Genomic DNA, 7,646 nt, shown 5'->3' with positions numbered 1-7,646 from the left:
CCACTTTTAAGCATACAGCCAGTGGCATTAGTATAGTCTCATTGTTGTGTAACCATCACTACCATTCGCCCACGGAATTTTTTCATCTTCCCAAATTGACATAAAACATTAACCCCATTCCCTCCCCCAAATTTGACTGCTGTAAGAACTTTATGTATGTGGAATCATGCATTTTTGTGACTGGCCTATTTCATTTAGCATAATGTCTTTGAGGTTCATCCATGTGTCAGAGTTTCTTTTATTTTTAAGGCTGAATAATGTTCTATTGTAGCTATATACCACATTTTGTTAATGCATTCATCTGCCTTTTAGCTATTGTGAACAATGCTGCTATGAACATGGAGAAACAAATATCTGTTTGAGTCCCTGCTTTCAATTCTTTTGGATATACCCAGATGGGTCATATGATATTTCTACTTTTAATTTTTTGAGGAACTGCCATATGGTTTCCCATAGCTGCACCATTTTACATTCCCACCAGCTGTGCACAAGGTTCCCTTTTCTCCAAACCCTTGCCGACACTTAAAAAAAAAAATAAAAAATAGCTATCTTAATGGTATGAAGTGTTTTTCTTTCTTTTTTTTTTTTTTTTTACTTTTTAGTTTAATATTTAAAAATGTATTGTAAATGTGGAATAAAAATTTCAACATGAGTAAGTATGTCTGCAATGAAACATACGTTTTTCTCTCCCCTGACCCTAGCTTCCCTATTTCTAGAGGCAAACATTGTTTCCACCCTCAGGATGCTTCTGCACATGGTCTGTGCATAGATAACCTTGTGTATGCACCTTTTAAAAACAAATAGAAGCATATAATACACTTTATTTTACATGTTGCTTAAAAAAACCTAAACATGCCATTTTCACTTAATATAACATTATAAGGCTAGAGGCCTCATGCACAAAATTCGTGTATGGGTGTGTGTGTGTGTGTGTGTGTGTGTCCCTGTGCTCTCTCTAATCTGGGACCCCTCACGGGATGTCTGACTACCCATTTAGGTCTGATCCCACTGCACAGTCAGGCATCCCTCTCACAATCCAGGACTGCTGGCTCCCAACTACTCACTTGTCTGCTACCCTGATCACATCCTAACCACTCCCCTGTCAGCCTGATCAACACCTAACTGCTCCCTTCTGGCCCAATTGCCCCTAACTGCCCTCCCCTGCCAGCCTTGTCACTCCTAACTTCCCTCCCTTGCAAGCCTGGTCCCCACCAACTGCCCTTCCCTGCAGGCCTGGTACCCTGCAACTGCTCTCCCTTGCAGGCCTATGTCCCTCCCAATGGTCTGCCCCTGCAGGCCTGATCTCCCCCCCAACTGCCCTCCCCTACAGGCCTGGTCTTCTCCAGCTGCCCTCCCCTGCTGGCCTGGTTCCCCCAAATGCCCTCCCCTGTAGGCCTGTTCCCCCCAAACTATCCTCCCCTGCAGGTCTTGTTCCCCCCACTGCCCTTCTCTCCCAGCCTGATCACCCCTAACTTCCCTCCCTTGCCAGCCTGGTCATCCTTAACTGCCCTCCCCTGCAAGTCTGGCTCCCCCCAACTTCCCTCCTCTTCTGGCCCAGTCACCCCTGACTGCCCTCTCCTGCAGGTCTGATTGCCCACAACTCCCCTCCCCTGATGGCCATCTTGTTGCGGCTATCTTGTGTTTACATGGAGGTGGCCATCTTTGACCACATTGGGGCAACCATCTTGTGTGTTGGAGTGATGGCCAATTGCATATTACTCTTTTATTATATAGGATTATATAGTATTCCATAACTGTATCCAAAACTGAAAATAGCTTAAATCTGCATAGGACATTGAATCTATAATTTAGAGTCCTCATTCTTCCAACCTATACAAAAAGTTTGGACTTTAGGGAGGGACTACATTTGCAGCAGGGACCGAAGCAGACCTTGTCATCAAACACATTATTATTTCTGCACAGAAACCTAAAAATAAGTTACACTAAGTGGGATAAACATTCTAAATAGCTACTCATTGGTTGCAATCAGGTTTTGCCACCAAATGAGTTTAGAAATATTTTCATTTTTAGAGTTTTTTAGATTTCAGAATTACAGAAAAAGCAATTACAGGCTTATAATATTTAGGGAGTGCCAGGTCATAGACGGGAGCTTTTCACATTTATTTGATACTCACAATAACCTCATGAGGTAGAATTTTATAAGTTCACTGACAGAAAGTAATTTGCTCAAGGAAGTGCCCAAACTAGACCTTGAACCAAGGTCTTCCTGATTCCCAAGTCTGGGCTCTTTCCCTGTCTCACATGTCACTACATGCCACTGTCTCCTGCAACTATCAACAGTGCCCCCTCACTCTAAAAACTGGGTTTTGGAATGTATATTTTATGTCATGTCAACCATATCATGATATATCTTGGTGGTTGGCCTAGCCCTTGACTTCCATAGATATCATTAGAGTTTGAGACAGTCTTTACACTTTGCTGGCCTTGGTGCTCCATTTAGCCTGCACTTCACAACTTATTGTGTGGACAGCCACACAAGCTTTACTTCTCCCATGCAGCCTTCCCTGAATTCTGCAACCACACAGGATCTCATTTATTTTTTTAAACCTGTGGTAAAAGACACATAATATAATGTTGACAATGTTAGCCATTTTGAAGTATACAGTTCAGTATGTTAAGTACATTTACATGGTTGTGCAACCATCAACATGATCCATTTCCAGATTTTTTCCATCTTCCCAAAGTGAAACTCTGTTCCCATTAAACACTAATTCCTCAAGGAAGAAGTAAAACTCATTATTTGAAAGATATGGAGAAGCCTAAAGATTCCACCAGAAAACTACCAGAACTGATAAATAAATTCAGCAAAGTAGCAGGATACAAAATAAATATCCAGAAATTAGTGGCATTTTTATACACCAATAATGAACTATCAGAAAGGGAAACTAAGAAAACATCTCAGTTACAATTTCATAAAAAATATCCAAGAATAAGTTTAAACAAGAATGTACTAATAAAAGACCTACACTTAGAAAATTATAAGACACTGAAGAAAGAAATTGAAGAAGATACAAATAAGAAGAAGCATATGCCATGTTTACAGATAGGAAGAATTAACATCATTAAAAGGTCCATACTAACCCAAAAGGTCCATACTAACCCAAAGCTATCTATCAAGATATCAAAGACATATTTCACAGAACTAAAACAAATATTCCAAAAATTTATATGGAACCACATAAGACCTCGAGTAGCCATAGCAATCTTGAGAAAGAAGAACAAAGTTGGAGGAATCATGCTACCTGAATGAAACTATACTATAAGGCCATAATAATCAAAACAGTGTGATACTGGCATAAAATCAGACATATAGATCAATGGAACAGAATAGAGAGGCCAGGAATAAATTCACACCTTTATGGTCAATTACTATCTGAAAAAGGAGGCAAGAACATACAATGGGGTAAAGACAGTTTATTCAATAATGGTATTGGGAAAATTAGACAGTGTAAAAAAATGAAACTAGACCACCTTTTTACACCATCCACAAAAATAAACTCAAAATAGATGAAAGACTTAAATGTAAGACTCAAAACCATAAAAATCCTTGAAGAAAACATATACAATAAGGTCTCAGACATTTCTCGTAGCAATATTTTTTTCTGACATATCTTCTTGGACAAATGAAACAGAAGAAAAAATAAATGGAGCAACATCAAACTAAAAAGTTTTCACACAGTAAAGAAAACCATCAATAAAATGAAAAGACAACTTATTGAATGGGACAACATATTCACCAATGATATATCTGGTAAGAGATTAATATTCAAACTTTATAAAGAGCTTATACAACTCAACATAAAAACAAAAACAAAAAAAACAATCCCATTAAAAAATGGGCCAAGGACTTAAATAGACATTTCTCCCAAAAGACTATTCAGATGGCTAACACACAGATGAAAAGATGCTCAAGTCATTAATCATCAGAGAAATGTAAATTAAAACCACAATGAGATACCACTTCACACCTGTAAGAATGGCTATCATCAATAAGTCAACAGTTCCCACCCACTGGATGGCTCAGTTGGTTGGAGTGTTGTCTTTATACCAAAAATGTTTGGGGTTTGATTCCCTGTCTGCACACCTGCCTTGGTTGTAGGTTCCATCCCCAGTCAGGGCACTTATGGGAGACAGCCGATTAATGTTTCTCTTTCACATAGATGTTTCTCTTCTCTAAAATCAATAAACATACTCTCAGATGGGCATTAAAACTAACTAACTAACTAACTAACTAACTAACAACAAATGCTGGTGAGGGTGTGGAGAAAGGAAAACCCTTGGGTACTGTGGGCGGGAATGCAGATTGGTGCAGCCACTGTGGAAAGCAATACAGAGTCTCCTCAAAAAATTAAAAATGGAAGTGCCTTATGACCCAGCTATTACACTTCTGGGGATATATCCAAAGAAACCTGAAATACATATTTGAAAGAATATGCACCCCCATGTTCATTGCAGCAGTATTTACAATAACCAAGATTTGGAAGAAGCTGAAAGTGCCAATCAGCAGATGAGTGAATGAAAAAAGAAAGCTGTGGTGCATTTACACAATGGAATACTAAATGGTTGTAAAAAAGAAGGAAATCTTACCCTTTGTGACAGCATGGATGGACCCGGAGAGCATTATGCTAAGTGAAATAAGCAGTCAGAGAAAGATAAATACCATATGATTTTACTTATATGTGGAATCTAATGAACAAAATAAACTAACAAAAAATAAACACAGAGTCATAAAAACAGACTGATAGCCATCCTAGGAAAGGGGTGTTTGGAGGCTGGGTGAAAAAAGGGCAGTGATTAAGCAAAAAACAACAACCCACAAAAATCATAGACATAGAAAACAATATGGTGATGCAGAGGGAAAGGGGATGGGGCGGTGAAAGAGAGCAAAGGGGGGATAAATGATGTGGGAGGAGACTTGCTTTGGGTGATGAACATACAATATAATATACAAGATGGTACATTATAGAATTGTATACCTAAAACATATTTAATTTTTATTAACCAATGTCTCCCCAATAAATTTGATAAAACTTAAAAAAAGATTTCTTGTACACCTGAAACTAATATTATGTTACATGTCAATTACACATAAATTTAAAATAAATAAATAATGACGTTAAAAACAAACAAAGAAAAACCCCCATTAATTCCCCAGTCCCTCATCCCTCAGCCACTGACACTCACCTTTTTAAGCCCTAACTCAGCCATAGTGGTTCTAAATGGAAAAGGAGAAAAAGCTTTGAGTTTCTTTCCCTCACTTTTTTTGTGTGAAGGTGAGTCCTCTTCCAAGGAGGACAGGAAGGAGGGTGCTGGATCTGGGTGTGTGAGGTCTTCGTTCCTTTAGGCCAAAGGAGTCCTCATCTCCAGGACTGATGCTGACCAGTGTCTCTCGTGTGGCAGCCACTGTCCTATGTGCCTGCAGCAAACATCCAGGTGAGGGCTCGCCTCATCCTCTTGACTGTTCTAGAAATGAGGAGAGAGGTCAATGATGTGCACGTGGTCACACAACTGATTCAATAGAGTGGTCTGGCTTTGTGGATGAGGCTTGTTGAGGACCCCACGTAGGATTACAGTTCGACTACGAAGCCTCGGAGGTATCAAGGTCTGTTTGGCTCAAATTGCATCTGGACACGAGTGACTAGCTGTGAAGCATCTGCCCCATTGGAAGCCAAGGGAAGCCCAGGTCTGACATTTTGCCCTGCACATCTTCAGACAGCGCCTGGTCTGGCTGCACCCACTTTGCCCTCCTACCCTATTCAGCTCAGTGGCAGGTAAGTGCCTGCAGGAGGCTGCAGGTGGGCCTGCCTGGTCTAGATCTGTAGGGTCTCAGCCTGGCAGGGCTGGGGACTGACATGCCGGAGAGTGCTCAGAGGTGGCCCTGGAGTTCCACTGCGACTGGTGACCCTGAAACTGTCACCTAGTGCAGGTCCCAACATTCAGATGCTGCTGCAGCCTCTCAGAGGCCACAGCTATGGTCAACACCAGAATACTTGCCCGTACCTTGCCTGCAGGAATGGGATCAATATCATGGGGTGGAGGAGGGGAAGGTGGTGTCAGCCACCAGGTTCAGCATCCAGGCACAGTTCCCTTCCTGTTACTTGAGCTCTTGTGAGTTACTGACAACCAATGGGTAGCACGAAGAGTTTGAACAAGCAAAACAAACAAAACCCCAGGCTAGGGCACTGCCACCTCCAAGTCACTGCGTGCTAAGCCGTGCATGGCACCTGGGAGTTGCGTGGCACAGCAGGACTACAGAAAGGGTTCCCGGGGGAAATGCATCTGGGCTTGGACCAACCACTCCTAACGCAGTCAGAGGGCCTGAGGTTAGAACTAGAAGAGAGAGAGAGAGAGAGAGAGAGAGAGAGTGTGTGTGTGTGTTCAGGGCAGGAAGTGTAAGTTCTAACATTTCCTGAGATGTTGGGAAGGAGACCAGCCTGCCTAGATCTGCTCCCACTCACAGATCCTGAGGGTAGGACAGGGCGGAGGAAACAGGCGGCCTCTGGCTGTCAGGACTGGAGTTTCTGTGCCCATAAAGGAGCCCTGTGCCTGCCGCCCGGGCAGCCCTGAGATGGAGGAGGAAGCCTGGGGACTGGTGGGAGGGTGGGCAGAGGCCTCAGAGGATGAGAGGGCCCGGGGGGTGGGGTTGTCCTGAGGATGGGGCTCAGGCAAATGGTCTGTTCGAGTCACAAAAATGGCCTGTTCAGTCAGAATCTGGGCTCCTTTTGAACCCTGCACAGCACAAAATGGATCCCGGACAAGCAGAGAGTCTGTCTTACCCTCCGATAGTGTGTTCTAGTAAAATCTGTGGGGCACATTTATGTTCAAACACTGGTGCAGGAAGCTGTGGTTCTCCCCATGCTTCGCCAGCGGTGGAAGGTCAGCTGGGGCCGGGCTCGTTCACGCAATCGCAGGCTGAGTGTGGGCAGAAGTCAGGAGCCTGTGGCACACTGTCCTGTCCCTGCTTCCAGAAGTTCCCAGGTGGTGGCTGTGCGGGCGCTCTCTCTCAGAGCACCTGAGGCTGCCTCTGCTCAGGCTCCCACCTGAGGGCGGGCGGGGAGCCCAGCCAGGTGGGCTGACAGCCGAGCTTGGCCAGGGGTGGAAGGCCACGTGGAGGCTGCTCGGCCTGTGGGGACTGTGGGTCTCCAGAGTCGCTTGCACAATGCTTCCTGCGAGCGTTTTCACCACAGTTCCAGCAACTGTCATGTCAGCATCTGACCTTTAAAACTGTTGAAAAGGAGCCACTGCTGGGAATGTGCTCGCGGAGCAGACCCTCCTGCCCCATCCGCCTGCCTGGGCAGGGAGCCCACGCTGTGGAGTGAGCCAGCCACGGAGCCCACTGGCTCGCTCACTTGGCGTGTCGTCTTACTGTACTTGATTACTTTTCACCCCTTTGTCGTATGCACAGCTGTTAGAGAATGTGGCATCTCTTCATCTCCCGAAAGACCTAATCTGTACCCTATTTCTCCCTCTTACACAGTGCACCTCCAGGGTCAGTCTGTTCTCTGGCAACTACTCCCTCCGCCCCGGAAATGCAGGTACCCTGTTATTTTCTGATCCTCCGTGAGGCTCGCTGAGCCACCTTCTCCCAGCATCATCTGTCTTCCAGAGGATTCAGGGGAAAGGGT

The sequence above is a fragment of the Pipistrellus hanaki genome, assembly GCF_964339955.1.
Source record: "Pipistrellus hanaki genome assembly, chromosome: 2".
NCBI lineage: Eukaryota > Metazoa > Chordata > Mammalia > Chiroptera > Vespertilionidae > Pipistrellus > Pipistrellus hanaki.
The sequence above is the reverse complement of the archived record's forward strand: the minus strand, read 5'-3'. Positions refer to the sequence as shown.